This window comes from Hemiscyllium ocellatum, chromosome 44 (genome assembly GCF_020745735.1).
Source record: "Hemiscyllium ocellatum isolate sHemOce1 chromosome 44, sHemOce1.pat.X.cur, whole genome shotgun sequence".
NCBI lineage: Eukaryota > Metazoa > Chordata > Chondrichthyes > Orectolobiformes > Hemiscylliidae > Hemiscyllium > Hemiscyllium ocellatum.
Genome location: NC_083444.1, coordinates 28,886,261 through 28,904,692, shown reverse-complemented (window position 1 = coordinate 28,904,692; position 18,432 = coordinate 28,886,261). Strand labels below are relative to the sequence as shown.

The following is an 18,432-nucleotide window of genomic DNA, read 5'->3' as shown; positions in this document are numbered from 1 at the left end:
AGGGCAATGGTTCCACGGTCCCTGCCTTCTCGCATTGTACACCGAGCTACAATGTCAATTTTACAACAGATCATGATAGCCCTACAATCCAAAAAAAAATCAATGGGAAGCTGATTCTACCTTCTCAGACACGTTTGAGTGACAAATGTAATGTGTCTGAGAGAAAGTACATTCGGTTATGATTCGATACAGAAACCGTGAGCTGTATGACAGTACTGGAATTTAGATTCTTCTTTTGGTGAATGATTTCGCCCATTTCTCAAAACAGAACAACTTTCGCGACTACACGTAACATGAAAAAACATCAGACTACAGGGAAAATGTGCAAAACTGAGCAGGCCGTGTGTCAGATCATACTGTGAAGCGTAGTTACACTTACCACGACTGTTTTGCAGTAAAAAGTCCCAAAGAATGTTCTCCAGCTGAAAAGCTGAGTTACCATTCGAATTCGAGTCTGTCCAAACCCCCAGGCCGGTACGAGTTGCCAGTTTCCTTCTCTTGTACCTTAACTGTGCAATTTGCTGCAGAACTGTCCACACCTGGACATGAGCCCCATGGCTGCCAGCTGAGTTGGAAACCTATGTGGGAATCGATGAGAAGTGACTCAGTAAAGTTCACTAAATTCCATGGTGCTTATTAGAGATGCACAAAACACAGTTTCTGAACATCATGACAGAATTCAAAAGGCAGCGCCCACACCCCCACCCCCACGAGATGTCAAAGAGGTGCTAACTGTACGCGACTGCTCTTTGTTCTCCATGTGAAAAGCTCTCCCGCCTGAGTCACCTTCACGTCTCTCGCTGCTGACTGAATCAGCAAGAAGGAGTTTCAGCAGAGCTGCACGTACCTCGCTGTGTTACTTTCCTTTTTCTGCTCCTCTGTGATGTCAAGAAAACAAAATGGATACAATGTCGTTCGGTAGCCTTTCTGTCGTTTCCCCAGTTTCAGTTCCAACATGGCTTAGATTTCGGGGACACACGTTAATATTAGTGGCTCTATGATAGGACAAGTCCAGAGCTTCATCTGAGACTGCAAATTCATCCATTGCTGTTGCTGATGCAGTGAGCCACTGACATGAAAACTACTCCAAAACATGATTCAGGTTTTCGGATGCTGAATTTCACACTTTGAAAAATGGCAGACAGCTTCCAAATGAGGCCCCTTCAGAGACTGCTTTGGCGTTCAATTGACAGAGAGATTACGTTAGAAATCTGTGGTGCACTATGACGCCAGCACATCAGGTTTCTCCTTGGCTTTGAAACGGGCCGCATGTCGTAATAAAAAGGACAAAAAAATCCACTTAATTACTGTGTGAAACGTTGTTAAGTTTTTTCTCCACCCTGGTCCTGGATATGCGCCAATGTATACATCACCGATGGCCATTCTGTTGAAGAGTGTAGTTCCCGTGCTCTGATCCTTCCGCTAAAAGCAGTAGCGCATTTGCTTTCCTCGCGCTGGCGGCCCGGTTCAAAGTCAAGGAGAAACCTGATGTGCTGGCGTCACAGTGCACCACAGTTTCTGTCACAACACTACAGTTTTCTTACAGAAACTCAGCACCCACAGACCAGTCAAAACAGGAATGTTCCTCGTCACAATGGCTGTTTCATCACTGAATACCAGCATCCTCCATGATGACGGCATCAGGGCAACAGTCTCAGTACTCAACACCAACAACAGCAAATCTCCAATCACCATCCTCCAACTCATCTGCTTCATTATCGACCGCAATGTTTTCACCTTTCACAACCAATTCTTCATCCTGACACACGGAACAACCATGGTGACCAAATTTGCCGTCGGGAGTGTGGTGCTGAAAAAGCCCCACGGGTCAGGCAGCAACCTAACGAAGGGCTTATGCCCAAACGTCGACTCTCCTGCTCCTCCGATGCTACCTGACCTGCCGTGCTTCTCCAGCACCACATTCTGATCTCCAGTATCTGCAGTCCTCACTTTCTCCCAGACCAAATTTGCACCCCAATATGTCAATATTTTCATGCACATGTTTGAACAAGACGTCTTTTCTGCACAGGACCTCCAACCAACACTTTATGCCTGATCTATTGACAACGTTTTCTTCCACTGGACTCACTGAAACAACTGCACAATGATATCAATGAATTTCTTCCCACCATCAGACTTATGATGGACTGTTGGGGTCCAGATTAGAGTGGTGCTGGAAAAGCACAGCAGGCCAGGAAGCATCCGAGAAGCAGGAAAATCAATGTTTCGGGCAAAAAGCCCTTCATTCTGATGCTGTCTGACCTGCTGTGCTTTTTCAGTACCACTCTAATCTTGACTTTGGTTTCCAGCACCTGCAGTCCTCACTTTTGCCTTATCATTTAGTATGTGTCTTGTTCTTGCATGCGCCCAAACACACACACTTCTACATACACATCGACCCACACACACTGATCCAAATTTACACACACACTCGATCATGTGCACTCACACCCACATAGGTACACTCACTCTGTTACCACTACATGCACATACATGAAAGTTTGTGGGGTGGGAAACCAGCATATCCCAGTATGAAAGATGAACGATTTAATCTAACATTGTGTAATGCATCACATCTCTGTGTCACTGCGCTCCCTTGGCTATAAATTCTGTGCTCATGATCTCTCTGAGAAAAAGAAACCAAAGACAACATCACCTTATTAATGGGGCAGCTTCTGCACACTCCTCAAAACCAAATTTCTAACCAAGCTTTTGGTCACCTCTCCTAGTAACAGCTTCATGAGGCTAGCATTCAATGTTTAAATAATGATGTAACTGGAGGTATTGTGGAATGTTTCTGTCATGTCAAAGACCTATATAATGGAAGGTATTCCTGCATTACATTGACTTTTTAAAACTTATACTCTCTGTCGGCTTCCTCTGGTCGTAAAAACCTCCAACATCTGAATACTGAACTCTGGGACCTTAGGAAAACATTTAGAAAATGTGATAACTGCTTTCATGAACAATGATTTTTTCTCTATAGCTACATATTACTTACAACACACAAAACATTTGCTAGTACTGAAAGAGCGTTAGACATCGTCCTGGACAAGTGAGCATGAATCGGAGCATCTCCTTTGTTTAATGTGATGGCAGAGAAGGTTCTTGAGTCGAGTATTTTTTTTTGGTAATTAATCTGGGAATGAATCACTAAAGCTAGCTGTCTGACAACATCTCTCAGGTCATCAGTTGTGAACAGAGAACCCCCATCCACCCCTCAGAAAGGGACAGTAATACATTTGTCATTGGAGACATCAATTTAGCTGCTTGACTGCCCCCTCCGTACATAGAACTCTGTACATCTGGGCTTTACTTTTCACCCAATTTCATCAGAAAAACTCCCAGCCATATCCTGCACACTGAAGCAGTGATAATGTCCCGAACCCCTGTCTAAAAGATCCGGGTTCAAATTTTATCTGCTACGGTGTCATAATATGTCTGAATAATGTCATAACAGTAATTAGACTTGATGTTCTCCATAAAGACAGATTTTGCAGTGTCTTGTAGTGCAGTGGTAGTGTCCCTACCTTTGGGCCAGAGGTACAAGTCCCAACCTGCTGCAGGAGTGTCTCATATCGAATCTGAACATGTTAACGTTTGTATAAAGTCATGTGTCTACATTACAGTCTAAACACTTCTTAAGCCTTTATCAGTGAAATAATGTGAAATCGATTTCAGGTGTCCTGCGGCATTCAGTCGTCTGTTGTTAAATGTGGATTTGCATGAACAAGAGATCCAAAGGACTACAAGGCATTGTGCCCCCTTATGATTGCCAAAATGGTCACAGCTATCATTGCATTGACTACTGTTCTGAACAAGAATTCACTAGCAGCACTCAACTGTTCTAATATTCAAAATGCAAAGAAATTGTGGATACCTCAGTCTGAGACTTGCATTCTAATTCTCCAGCATTTCCTTTTGATTCTATTTTCCACAAGGTGTTTTGGGCATCCCCATTTCCTGCAGGAACTATTTACTGTTATAGGACCTTCCTGCAGGCACATGGATGTCACAATTTAGGTCCTGAACATCCTGTGACAAAGTTGTTTCTTTGCAACAAGACAAAGCAGTCCTTCACTCTTCTCCTCTCAATAGCCCTGATCCCAAATGAAGGCACAAATCCGGATGAAGCACCCCACCATTAGTTTGGGACAGAAGTGAATACAACATACCCACAAAGCATAATGCAGAAACAGGTGGCAACACATTTTTGCTTAAGTTTTCACAATAAGGAAGTAATCTCGGCCACGTACAATGCAAAGTTTAAAAGATGTGATGAGTGGGTTAGGACAGTGGGGAGACATCCGTATTAAAGATAAACAGTGGGAGTGACTGCCTTCGATGCTTTGTATGGAGCTTGGAGCTACCTTACAACAGAATGTCTACATTTCTGAATGTGGTGGATGGGATTATGTTATTTTAATGGAAGAAAGTGGATAAATTGTCTGTCAGGCTACATTGGGCAGAGCAATCAAAGTTTCGAAGCAGAGTGCAGAGTGAGAAGTCATTTTTGGAAAACTGAAATGTTGGTCAGATGAATGTCCATTTATGACTGAAATATGCAGGGCTACCACAGTTCTGGAATAATGAGTTAAATGTTTTTTAAAATGCCATCAATGCTGGTTTCTCTTCTAATTGAGTTTTTATGCGTCATTTTTCTGAATGTTAGGGAACTGTTTAACTGTTTATGAAATTCAAAAAAGGTTTATTGGGTTTACTGATCAAACCTTAGTCAGGGGACACAGCAAATCCCCTCACTGCTAACCTTCAATTGACATATCTCTGGCATTAGAGAGAAAAGCTGTAACTGAGAAGGAAGAGTTTCCAAATGTGTAAAGGTTATAAAATTGGAGAGGATCAACAATGAACCAGAGGCAATTTGTTTTGTCTCCAAAGTACGAAGTTGATAATATGGAATGCATGACACCAAATGATTGTAGAAACTGATTCAATTGCAACTTTCAAAAAGTAATTTGGGTTTTTCTTTTTGCCCATGATGAAAATAAACTGTTTTCTTGCCCACATAAATAAATGCTTCAATGAAATAATTCCAGCAATAAGCTTTTGAGTTTGAAAAAAAATGACCCATACTTGCCTTGGATTTTTAAACATGACAGCTTACTCATGTATCTCACATTATCTCTCAGCAGTTAGATAGTGGATTAAAAAACACAGTGCAGGTTATTACTTTCTCACTCACTTTTGTGCTCAGTCTGCAGTCGTCTAAGATGGTGGTACTCCTGTAAAGGTGAAGTGAAAATCTTGTAAAACAAAGGTATCTCAGCAAATGGAGGTTTGTTCAAATTTCAGGAATATGCTTCTCACTAAACTCAATGGTGGCTAAGGTTAAGACAGTCATTTCATGAATTTTCTGTGGCTTCGTTTCATGATGTAGTTGTTTATTACTTTGGATTCTTGGATCCTTGACTGGTTTATTGACTTTTGATAAAATTTTCCATCTGCCCGTAACATCTTGGCATTTTTACAAAGTCAACAACTAAATTGTTTCCTTGTCAAGTGAAATTCAAAACTTGAAATGCCTTTTCCAACCAGAGGGGTGCTGTGTTTAGCATTGGTGTTTGAGTCAGCCAATGTAGTATCACTAAAAGCTTATCTTGGTACAGTGGGAGTTTATGGTATCCACTTACCTTACAGGCACCTTACATTTCAAGATTTTCCCTTATCCATGGTGAGAGAGAGAGAGGTTTACTAGAATGTTGTTGTTACTTTTTAATTCACTAATTAGTTCCAGGGAATTCATCCTGTTTTACTTGAATGTTCGCAGGTACTTTGCTGTTTAGTTTGAACTGAGAAATAACCGGAGTTCAGAATGATTAGGATCATACAACTTGAGCAGCCATTTTTTAAAAATCTATTTCTGTTCAAATTTTCCAAGTATTAACTAACAGTCCATGACTTACAAAGGAATGGATATTCAGCTGACAGATTTGCTGATGAGACAAAGAAGGGGTAAAAAATTAATCTAATTGGACATTGAGATTCTATCAAGAAATATAGGTTAAGTGAGTAGTCAAAGACCTGACAAATAGAGTTTTACATGGATAAATGTGAAGTTGTCCATTTGACATGTAGAAAAGCAAAGGCCTTTTTTAATGGGGATATATCATTTTTAAAAATCTCCCACTGTAATGCTGTGGCATCAGAGTGTAACAGCACATGAATCACAAAGTGCTCATATATAGGTACAGTAAGTAATCAGTAAAGCGAATAAATGTTTTCATTTTATCATGGAGAATTTAGACACAAAAGTGGAGCGCACTGGTGAGCCTATATCTTGAATGCTCTAATTCCTATTGCTCGCCCTGTTTAAGGAAGGAAGGAAATACATTGGAGGCAGTTCGGAAAAATGTTGACCAGAATGATACCTACTGAGTGACCTGTTGTACAAAGGAAATTTGGATAGGCTTGGGGCAGTTTGTGTTTAGGGGAGGAAGAGAACACTTGATTGAAATAAGATGATTCATCTGACAGAAGAGACGAAAATGAAGGGTTACTGTTTAAACATCAGTGGTTGTGCTTTTCAAAGAAATAAGAAGATTTGTTTTTCTCTTGAACTGTGGAACATCTAAAAAGTCACTAAAGCAGAGCTATGTGATATTTTAATGGCATGATAAATAGATTCTTGTTGAGAGAGGGGTGGTGGAAGGTTTTCAGAGTAGGCAGGAATGTGGATTTAAAATTGCAATTAGATGAGACATACCCGTGTTGAATATCTAAACCATCCCGGTTTGTATGGGATGTGGTAGGTTGATTAAAATGCCACATTGGAGTTTCAATATGAAGTTTCAAAAAACATGTTTCTGATGCTGAAATCCTCAATCTTCAGAGATTTTTTCCAGGGGTTGAATTTTTCAAGTGTTTGTTTAAAATGAATGAATTTGCGCTGTAACACCAATTCCAGATACGAAAACTGTGACATTTCAAAGGCAGAAGAGATTCCAGTAATGAAGGAGGTGATCACAAGTTTTTGTCCAATGAGTGACTTAATTAAGTTTCATCCAGAAGACAACAATGTGACAGAAAATCCGTGCCACTTCCTGGAAGTTCTATAGTGGGGCTTCTGTATGAGGACATGCCAGAGAAATACAACAAGCACCAGCCCACAGCAGCCCCATTAACAAAGTTGCTGTAATATGTCTATGATGTTTGCATTTGTCTGAGAAATTAGAGACTTTATTTGCTTAAAAAATAGTTGCATCAATTCAAAACATTCAAAAGTGGTCAGTGGAAAATTGCTTGTCCATTCAATGTTCAGATCTCAGTTTGTAGTCGAACATTTAGATTGCTGAACTCTGAAACAAGGACAAATATATTGAACAATTAGGGTTCCAATCTCCTCCGCTCCCTTCATTGTGCCTGTGGTGTCTTTCAAATCCCCTTTGAAAGTTTTAAAGAGAAGCCTATTGTTCACCATTGTCCCCCTACGTTTGGAAGTTGATCCATTTCACTAAAAGGGTTGATCAAAGAATGTGATCCTGAATCCCTGAGTATCCAGCAATTTTATACCAGCCATCAGCCAATTGTGGACACAAGACCTCGTGTTTTTTTCATGACTAATTTCAGCTGTGGACATTGTGAAGAACCTGGAAACCTAATGTCTCCAGGGACAGTTGCAGTGATCACAAAGTAAGTTTGCTCCAATTTGTGTACAAATGGTCCTTGATTCAGAATTCAAAGACGTGAAAGGATATTGATGGAGAACTGTTGTTTAGATTGTTCAGGGGCTTCCTCTTGAAAGCATGTGACAGCAGTGCAACAAACACCTTTGCAGACCAGACCACAGCAATCGCACTAACTTTGCATCTCTAATGCTTGCTTTGTTCTTACACATTGAAGCTCTTATTTAACTAGAACAACAGAAAGTATCCGAATAAAACCTGAAAGAACTTCAAATGGTGTAAACCAGAAAGAAAAACAGAGTTGCTGGAAAAGCCATTGCTGGAGAGCATCCAAATCTCTTCAGTGAAATGTTTCCCCTTGTCAGCCCGGCCCTGAACCGTTTACCTCCCATTGACCTCTCTGGTCTATACTGCAAGGAAAAATCCCTTCTCCCAGGCATTCTCTGCCTCGCCCCCTACCTGTGCTCTGCTTTCTTGCAAGCCAGTTATATAAGTTTGACACAAAAAAAATCACCAACTAATGCAGTCATCCTTCTGCAGTGTGAGCAGTTTAACAAAAGCAGCTGAATAAGAGCTGCAATACTGAATCCAGATCCTTCAGCCATTCCAACAGCTGGTACATAATTGTAGATGGAGGCAAATGCTGATCTCAGTGATTAAACTTGTCTGTTCAATTGCAGGCCTGATAAAGTTGACAGCCTAAACTGTGATGCAGATGGCAAACCGTGCCTTCCAAATCTAAGGCAGTCACAAAAAAGGATGTTTAATACAATATGTGACCATGATGTTGCTTCATTCCGAGTACAAGAAAGTGAAAGTAAATTGCTGGTGGGCAAGCAGTTATGGTAAGATAATGTAGGGACTCCTCATGGAAACATCCCACAGCAATGCAGAGAATACCATTCCCGACCATAGTATGCCTCTATTATCTACATTATTCTTCGGGCCAGAGAGTTTTTTTTTTCAAATCAGACAGTTTGAGAAGAGAGAATCAAAGAAGCTTGGATTCAAAATTGCTTGCCTTTAGGAATTCAAATTTGGGTTACTTGTCCCTGATCGTTTTAGTCTCTTAAAATGAATGTATTCAAGAAATGTGTATCCCATCACTCTCTCACCCTTATCACCAGCTATTGTGTCCATCAAACCTACGAAAGGGGTTGAAGAACAAAATCAGTACTGATTGCAGTATCCATCTGGATTGTGAGAAGTTTAACAAAAGAAGATGAACTCAAGCTGAACTCAATACTGAATCCAGAGTCTTCAGCCATTCAGGCAGCTGGCACTCAGTAGTACCTGGAGGCAAATGCTAACTTAAGGACTTAATTTATCTTGTCTAACCAGTTTCAGGAATGGTAAGGTTAACAATCCAAACTGCAAGGGATATGGAAAATATTTCTCCATGATTGTTTGCAATAACTAGAAAGTATGTTTGATCTTTTGTATAATTCATATTTCTTTTGATAATACATTCACAAAGGCAGTTACTGGAGAACACAGAGTTCCTGTGAAGTTATTTGGATATTTCCTTCTGCATCCAGGAACCATGTAGCAAACCTCTTTCCAGGCCCGCGTTACCCCAGTAAGTTTAACACATAAAATATATATTACATCCAGAAGTTGGAAGGTGGTGTTCTTTCTCACACAGTGACATTTGCAGTCATGATTTTATGAATTCTCGTGAAGCCTTGCTGCTTGAACTGAGAGTTGGAGTCAAACGTGACGATTGGCTGCACCAAAGGTGGCATGGTACTGACAGTAGCTAATACAGAAGTTGCTGCGTGGTCTCCAACTCTTATTGAAATGGCATGATCCCAGGAGCTAACAGCAACAGTCTAGATTAGAGTGGTGCTGGAAAAGCCAGCAGGTCAGGCAACATCCAAGGAGCAGGAAAATCGACGTTTCGGGCAAAAGCCCTTCATCAGGAATCAACAGAGTGAAGGCAGAGCAGCGACCTTTTCTTTGCTGCCATTAGTGATGGGTATTGCTGAGTCTGTCCTAAAGAGATTTGCCAGCCAGAACCCACTGTGGGAATTGAGGAGCTCTATTATTCCCAACTCAGACTGATATGACTGGCTGTCAGTTGGTGACTTCATTTGCCCCTCACTGATAAGATAATATCATGGTGCAGAAGGGAGTTGGGCTTTCCTCCTGAACTCCCCTCCACTTGGCCTGACTCATGACAATCTTGGCAAATGCCAGCTGACATGGAAATTTCAGCCCTGTATGTACAGACAGTACCAAAGGTCTTCATTGGAGACATTGGAAAATTGGTTGCCTGCTCTCTATTTGGGCCGAGAGCTCTTTAGTTGAGATAGTTCGAGACGTTGCAACATTTATAAAGCATTGAAGAAATGAATTTGTTGCATCGTATCTCCCTTTCTTTGCTTCCACACTCCAGCCTCACTATCTTGTCTTGCAAACAGCCAATGAAGCTTTTGGGGAAATAAATCACCATCGACTGTAATTGTGTCTTGAAGTGGTTTTACAAAACCAGCTGTCAATGGCTTGAAATACTTCCTCAATTTTTCACATATATTATGATTTTATTGTGCATGTTGGTGTTTGCTTAAAGTGACTGAATAGCACTTTTCTGACCATTTGCAGATCATCTGACAGCCCAAAGTACAAGGTCGATGGGAAACTCTACACTCCAAAATCTATCATGAAAAAGTAAGTTTTGCTTCATTCAGATTACAAAAAATAGAAAGGAAGTTACTGGTGAGCTGGCAGTTACTGTTAGATATCGTCGGGACTTTTCAGGAAGCATCACACAGCAGTGCGGGGAACATCACTCCAGGCAAGCGTGTTTGCATCACTGTCTCTCTGTTATCTGTATCATTATGATGGCTGCAGAATTTTTTTTCAAAAATATTGTATTAGGAGAGAACATCAAAGAAACTTCATTGGAAGAATTCTTGCTTTTTGTTGTTTAAGTTTCAAAAACTCTGAATATGACTATATTCAAGAACTTGAGATCCCATTTCTGTCTCTAATTGTTATCAACAGCAACAGTTTTCTTCAAATCCTTGAAATGTTTTGAGGAACAAATTCACCATCTATTGCAGTCACCCATCTGGAGTGAGGCCAGTTTCACATAAACGGCTGAATGCAGGCTGCAGTCCTGAATCCAGAATGTTCATTCTCTCAAACAACTGGCACACAATTGTGGGATGGAGGCAAAACCCATTTATCTATTATGGCCAATTGCAGGCATATTAAATGTGAAAATCCAAACTGCGATGGAAATGAAACCTATAGTCTGTCAGGAACAACTGAAGAAATTAAAGTGTCAGTTTGATCCAAAGTACAATTTAATGACTGAATAATATTGTATTTGGAATAAAGGTTATTGCTGGAGAACCAGCGATTCCTGTGAAGTTATGTAGACATTTCCTTCTGCATATATGCGGGAATAATGTCAAATACGCTATTCCAGGCCATAGTTAGCACATTAGGGATTCTGCTGGCTCTGCCTCCCAAGTGTGTGTTTTTCCTAGAAGTTAGATTGTGATGCTTTTTTTAAACAAGACTTTTGCAGTAATAATGTTGCGAATTGTGATGGAGTCCTGCTGTTTGGACTGAGAGCTGGAGCCAGCGCTGCTGTGAATGATGGCACCACTAATGTTGACATGCTGTCTCGGCGGAGCAGGTAACGGCTGTCTGGTGGTGTTTTTTTTAAGTCGTGGGTATAGTCCAGTTATTGTTTTTTAACAGCTAAAATTTAAAGCTTTTTGAAGCGCCTAGCGGACCCGAAAACTAGTGTCGCGCTAGCTTACCTGGGAAGGTGTTTTTCTTTTAAAAGCGCGCAGGCGACGAACCTGAGGCACTACAGTGGTAGAGCCTCCCCCCCCCCCCCCGCCCTCCTCCTCTAACCTAATAATAAGACCCGTCGTGGTAAGCAGGTAAGTGCTGCGTTTTGCTTGTTTGTTACTTTAGATCTAGTTTTTAAAGTTTACCTTTTAGAGGGATGGCAGCGAAGGCAGTGCAATGTTCCTCTTGCAACATGTATGAGGTGAGGGAAGCCATTAGCGTCCCTGCTGATTACACTTGCAAGAAGTGCACCCATCTCCAGCTCCTCCAAGACCGTGTTAGGGAACTGGAGCTGGAGTTGGATGAACTGCGGTCGTTCGGGAGGCAGAGGTGGTCAAAGATCAGAGCTTTAGGGAAGTAGTTACTCTGAAAGTTATAGCCAGATGGGTGACAGTGAGGGGGAGTGGGAGGAAGCAGCCAGTGCAGGGACCCCCTGCAGTCATTCGCCTCAAGAACAAGTATACCGTTTTGGATACTTGTCGGGGGGATGACTTACCAGGGGGAAGAAACGAGGTTCAGGCCTTGGCACGGAGCCTGTCCCCGTTGCTCAGAAGGGAAGGGTGAAGAAAGGTAGAGCGATAGTTTTTGGGAACTCAATAGTGAGGGACACAGGTAGGCGGTTTTGCGGGGGCGACAGAGACTCACGATTGGTATGTTGCCTCCAAGGTGCAAGGGCACGTGATGTCTCTGATCGTGTTTAACGGGTCCGTAAAGGGGAGGGGGAGCCGCCCCAGATCGTGGTCCACGTTGGCACCAATGACATAGGTAGGAAGAGGGGTAAGGATGTGAGGCAGGCTTTCAGGGAGCTAGGTTGGAAACTGAGCTAGAACGAACAGAGTTGTTGTCTCTGGTTTGTTACCCGTGTCACGTGATAGAGAGTCGAGGAACAAGGAGAGAGAACAGTTAAATGCGTGGCTATAGGGATTGTGCAGGAGGGAGGGATTCCGGTTTCTGGACAACTGGGGTTCTTTCTGGGGAAGGTGGGACCTCTATAAACAGGATGGTCTTCACCTGAACCTGAGCGGCACCAGTATCCTTGGGGTGAGGTTTGCTAGTGTTCTTTGGGAGGGTTTAAACTAACTCTGCAGGGGCATGCGAACCTGGACTGTAGCTTTAGGGTACAGGACCTGGAGTGTAGGGAGGTTAGGAACAAGGCATCGATCTCGAACGAGGATGCCTGTAAACAGGAAGGTGGCTTGAAGTGTGTATACTTCAATGCGAGAAGTATACGAAATAAGGTAGGTGAACTTGCAGCGTGGGTTGGTACCTGGGACTTCGATGTTGTGGCCATTACAGAGACGTGGGTAGAACAGGGACAAGAATGGCTGTTGCAGGTTCCAGGGATTAAATGTTTTAGCAGGGTCAGAGATGGGGGTAAAAGAGAGGGAGGTGTGGCATTGCTTGTCAAGGATAGTATTACAGCGGTGGAAAGGATGATGGAGGAAGACTTGCCATCTGAGGTAGTTTGGGCTGAGCTTCGAAATAGGAAAGGTGAGGTCACACTGTTAGGAGTTTTCTACAGGCCTCCTAATAGTCCGAGAGAAGTAGAGGAAAGTATTGTGAGGATGATTCAGGAGAAGAGTGAAAGTAGCAGGGTGGTTGTTATGGGGGACTTTAACTTCCCAGATATTGGCAGGGAAAGCTATAGCTCGAGTTCGTTAGATGGGTCGGTGTTTGTCCAATGTGTGCAGGAGGGTTTCCTGACAAATATGTAGACAGGCCAACAAGAGGTGAGGCTATACTGGATTTGGTTCTAGGTAATGAACCACGCCAGGTGTTAGACTTGGAGGTAGGTGAGCACTTCGGGGACAGTGACCACAACTCGGTGACTTTTACTCTAGTGATGGAGAGGGATAAGTGTGCACTGCAGGGCAAGAGTTATAGCTGGGGGCAGGGAAATTATGATGCGGTGAGGCATGACTTAGGATGCGTGGATTGGAAAAATAGGCTTCAAGAGAAGAACACAAAAGATATGTGGAGATTGTTCAAGGAACAGCTATTTGGTGTCCTTGATAAGTATGTACCAGTCAGGCAGGGAGAAAATGGGTCTTGTGAGGGAGCCGTGGTTTAATAAGGAATTGGAATCCCTTGTGAAAGGGAAGAGGGCGGCCTATGTAAAGATGAGGCGTGAAGGTTCAGTTGGGGCGATTGAGAGTTATAAGGTAGCCAGGAAGGATCTGAAGAGAGAGCTAAGAGCAGCGAGAAGGGGACATGAAAAGTCCTTAGTTGGAAGAATTTGGGAAAAACCAAAGGTTTCCTATAGGTATGTAAGGAATAAAAGGATGACTAGGGTAGGTATCGGTCCAGTCAAGGATAGTAGTGGAAAGTTGTGCGTGGAGGTGGAGGAGATTGGAGAGACACTAAATCAATACTTTTCGTCAGTATTCACTCAGGAACAGGACATTGTTGCTGATGTGAATATTGAGTCACAAGTGATAAGAATGGATGGGCTTGAGGTATGTAGGGAAGAGGTCTGGGGAATACTGGAAAGGATGAAAATAGATAAGTCCCCTGGGCCTGATGGCATTTATCCTAGGATCCTCTGGGAAGCTAGGGAGGAGATAGTGAAGCCATTGGCCTTGATTTTTATGTCGTTGTTGTCTACGGGAATAGTGCCAGAAGACTGGAGGATAGCGAATGTGGTCCCCTTGTTCAAGAAGGGATAGCCCTAGTAACTATAGGCCAGTGAGTCTCACTTCTGTTGTGGGCCAAGTCTTAGAGAGAATTGTAAGGGATAGGATTTATGAACACCTGGATAGGAATAACGTGATCAAGGATAGTCAGCATGATTTTGTGAAGGGCAGGTCGTGCCTCACAAACCTTATTGAGTTCTTTGCGAAGGTGACCAAGGAAGTGGATGAGGGTAAAGCAGTAGATGTGGTGTATATGGATTTTAGCAAGGCGTTCGATAAGGTACCCCATGGTAGGCTAATGCAAAAACTATGGAGGTAAGGCATTGAGGGTGAATTAGAGGTTTGGATTAGGAATTGGCTGGCTGGAAGGAGACAGAGGGTAGTAGTTGATGGTATAGGTTCATCTTGGAGTGCAGTTACTAACGGTGTTCCACAAGGATCTGGTTTGGGACCATTGCTGTTTGTCATTTTTATAAAAGACTTAGAGGAGGGGCTTGAAAGCTGGGTGAGCAAGTTTGCGGATGACACGAAAGTCGGTGGAGTTGTGGACAGCGAAGAAGGATGTGGCAGGTTACAGCGGGATATAGATAAGTTGCAGAGCCTGGCAGAAAGGTGGCAAATGGAGTTCAATGTAGCTAAGTGTGAAGTCATTCACTTTGGTAGGAGTAACAAGAAGATGGATTACTGGGCTAAAGGTAGGCTACTTGGTAGTGTGGATGAGCAGAGGGATCTTGGTGTCCATGTACACAAATCTCTGAAAGTTGCCACCCAGATAAATAGTGCTGTGAAGAAGGCATATGGTGTACTGGGTTTTATTGGTAGAGGAATTGAGTTCCGGAGTCCTGAGGTCCTGTTGCAGTTGTATAAGCCTCTGGTGCGGCCGCATCTGCAGTATTGTGTGCAGTTTTGGTCGCCATAGTATAGGAAGGATGTGGAGGCACTGGAACGGGTGCAGAGGAGGTTTACCAGGATGTTACCTGGTATGTTAGGAAAATTGTATGAGGAAAGGCTGAGGCACTTGGGGCTGTTCTCATTGGAGAAAAGAAGGTTTAGGGGAGATTTGATAGAGGTGTACAAGATGATTAGGGGTTTAGATAGGGTTGACAGCGAGAACTTTCTTTCCGCTAATGGAGTCAGGTGTTACTAGGGGACACAGCTTTAAATTAAGGGGTGGTAGGTATAGGACAGATGTTAGGGGTAGATTCTTTACTCAGCGGGTTGTGAGTTCATGGAATGCCCTGCCAGTAGCAGTGGTGGACTCTCCCTCTTTATGATCATTTAAACGGGCATTGGATAAGCATATGGAGGTTATTGGGCTAGTGTCGGTTAGGTAGGCTTTGGTCGGCGCAACATCGAGGGCCGAAGGGCCTGTACTGCGCTGTATTTTTCTATGTTCTATGTTTTCTATGTTCTATGCAGCTGATGTGGCCTGATCAAGAAGCTGCTGCTGGGTCACTATCCCAAGAAAGAAATGCCCCAATCTAAATAGGTAATGTTGTAATTGGAACGATAACAGAGTGGCAAACCTTTCTGTGCCACCATTAATGTTTGCAATTACTGAGCCAATACCCATTGATGAGAAGTCAATCCTGTATTAGAAACAGTACCCAAAGCTCTTCACTGGAGAAATTGGACAGTTAGTTGCTGTTCTATAATTGCCCTAAGCTCTTTATCTGAGACTTTTATAGACAATGCAACACGTGTTAACGTATTGAAGAAATGGGTTTGTCACATCCTTCATTTCCATGTTCCAGCCTGACTGTCAGTGGCTTGAACTCCTAACACTCCTATTCAAGTTTACAAAAATGTTTTTATTCTGAACGTAAATGTTTGCTTAAATTGACTTAATAGCACTTGATAACCATTTGCAGCTCTGAAAATGTCAACTGCTGAAAGTGCAAGGGAGCTGGCGATCCTGGTTCTCCACAAACGGAGGAAGTCATTGAAAAGTAAGCTGAATACAAGGTGTGACTGTCTACTAAAAGCCAGCAGGTCTGGCTGTATCTGTGGAGAGACAGCAGAGTTAATGTTTTTAGTTGAATGACTCATGTTTAGAACTTCAAATCTCTCTGAAGGGTCACGGCTCAACGTGAACTCTGCTTTCTCTCTGCAGATACTGCAAAATATGTTGAGTTTCTCCAGCAACCTCTGTATTTCTTTCAGATTGTCAACTTCCATCGTTTGTTCATTCACATTAAAGAAATTATTGACTGGCATATAATCTTTGCTCTGTCGTTAGTGTGCTAAAAAGACATTTTAGGCGGAAGCTTGCAGTTAATGCGGCAGACCTGATGCAGGGACTGAAACCTGGAGGCTTTGGCCGATTCCAAGGATGGTATGTTGCCAGCAGTGACCAGTGAGGAGATTCTTGCCAGGGTTACTCATCAGTTGATGGTGCGGCTTAGTTTCAAGATCTGCTAGTCCAGTAAGAGGGAGGACAGATCAGCACATTAGTGAGCCCTACTAATCATACTGACCATCGCTGAGACTGCAAAGTTGGGGGCAATCAGGGAAATGAGGGAGGCAGGCCTGAGAGATCATGGAGAGTCAAGATGTCAAAGTGAACTGGTCTGTGTCAGCATGGCTTAGCAATGGGAAGGTGCCAGACTCCCTCCCTGTCATTTTACAATTCTCCCACTTCCCAATTATTTGCCAGTGAATAATTGACCATGCATTAACACAGTCTTTAATTCAATATTTCTTGCCCTTCAATGTTCAGGTCTTCAGTTGTTCACTTCTCAGCAATGAGGGTAGACTGTTTAACTCTTTGCTTGCCAATGCTATTGCATGGCCCACCTCCCCTCATCCCATTTCTCAAAAAAAGTGCACACCATGGTGTCCTGCAAACTTGTGCAAAAATTGAAAAATATCGACATATACTGCAGTTATATCATTAGAAAATGACTTTTTTTAAACAAAAAGTAATGTTAAAGGAATTTCGGGAGAGCAAGCAATTAGTGTAAGAGTTCTACAGGAACTTCCTCTTGAAAACATCTCCCAGTGCTATAACAAACACCACCATTCCAGATCACAGCATCTCCCAGTGCTACAACAAACACCACCATTCCAGACCACAGCCTCTCCCAGTGCTATAACAAACACCACCATTCCAGATCACAGCCTCTCCCTGTGCTATAATAAACACCACCATTCCAGATCACAGCCTCTCCCAGTGCTATAACAAACACCACCATTCCAGATCACAGCCTCTCCCTGTGCTATAATAAACACCACCATTCCAGATCACAGCCTCTCCCAGTGCTATAACAAACACCACCATTCCAGATCGCAGCCTCTCCCTGTGCTATAACAAACACCACCATTCCAGATCACAGCCTCTCCCTGTGCTATAACAAACACCACCATTCCATATCACAGCCTCTCCCAATATGTGCATTATCCCTGTTGAGAGAGATTCCTCTTTTTAAAAAAAAATGCTGTATCAACTCAATAGAGCCTTTTGATCTTCATATTTTCAAATGCTTGCAAGTCATTTATAGGTGTAAGTCCTTTGTTTAATTTGACATTCATGAGGACTTGAAACTGCTCCAAAACATGATTCAGGTTTTCGGATGCTGATTTTCGCACTTCGATAAATAGCAGACAGCTTCCAAATGAGGCTCCTTCAGAGACTGCTTTGACGTTCAATTGACGGAGAGACTACGTTAGGAATCTGTAGTGCACTTTGACACCAGCACATCAGGTTTCTCCTTGGCTTTGAAACGGGCTGCTGGCGCGAGGAAAGCCAATGCCCTACTTATTTTAGCAGAAGGATCAGAGCATGGTAACAATACTCTTCTACAGAATGGCCATCGGTGATGTGTACATCGGCGCACATTCAGGACCAGGGAGGAGAAACGACTATACAACGTTTCGCACTGTAATGAAGTGGAACTGCAGTCCTTTTCATCTTTGCAACAGATAAGGGTCTGCAAATTCGCAGTTAGGTTTACTTGTGAAAGCAGTAAGCAAGAAAGCGCAGCGCGCGCGCGCCAACCCGGGAAACTGCCATACAGAACCAGGCTGTTTCTGCCCAGTTTTGGACCAGGGACCTTTCGCGTATGAGGCGAATGTGATAACCACTACACTACAGAAACCCGACAAGCTGCTGGTTCTTTCGGCTGCTGCTGCTCAGAGTCGTTCAACATTGGGATTTGCAGCTGTTTCATGCTTCATCTTCCTGTTCAGGAGAGCTGGTTGTTGACCAGCTTAATTGGCATGTAAACCCAGCGGCTTAGACCGTTCGACCATAGCCCAGACGCAGCAGTCATGCATTTTCATACATTTTCAATGGTGCTCTTCCAAAGCAACCGAAGCAAAGTCACAGGGAAATGGTTCCACTGTCC

At 42.9% G+C, this 18,432-nt stretch overlaps 1 non-coding gene across 1 annotated transcript; it reads right to left on the bottom strand.

The window, feature by feature from the left end:
* Window positions 1-18,110: 18,110 nt before the first annotated feature.
* On the bottom strand, window positions 18,111-18,183 carry trnam-cau (transfer RNA methionine (anticodon CAU)). The gene has a single exon. It is a non-coding gene; the product is annotated as a tRNA-Met (tRNA).
* Window positions 18,184-18,432: the final 249 nt, after the last annotated feature.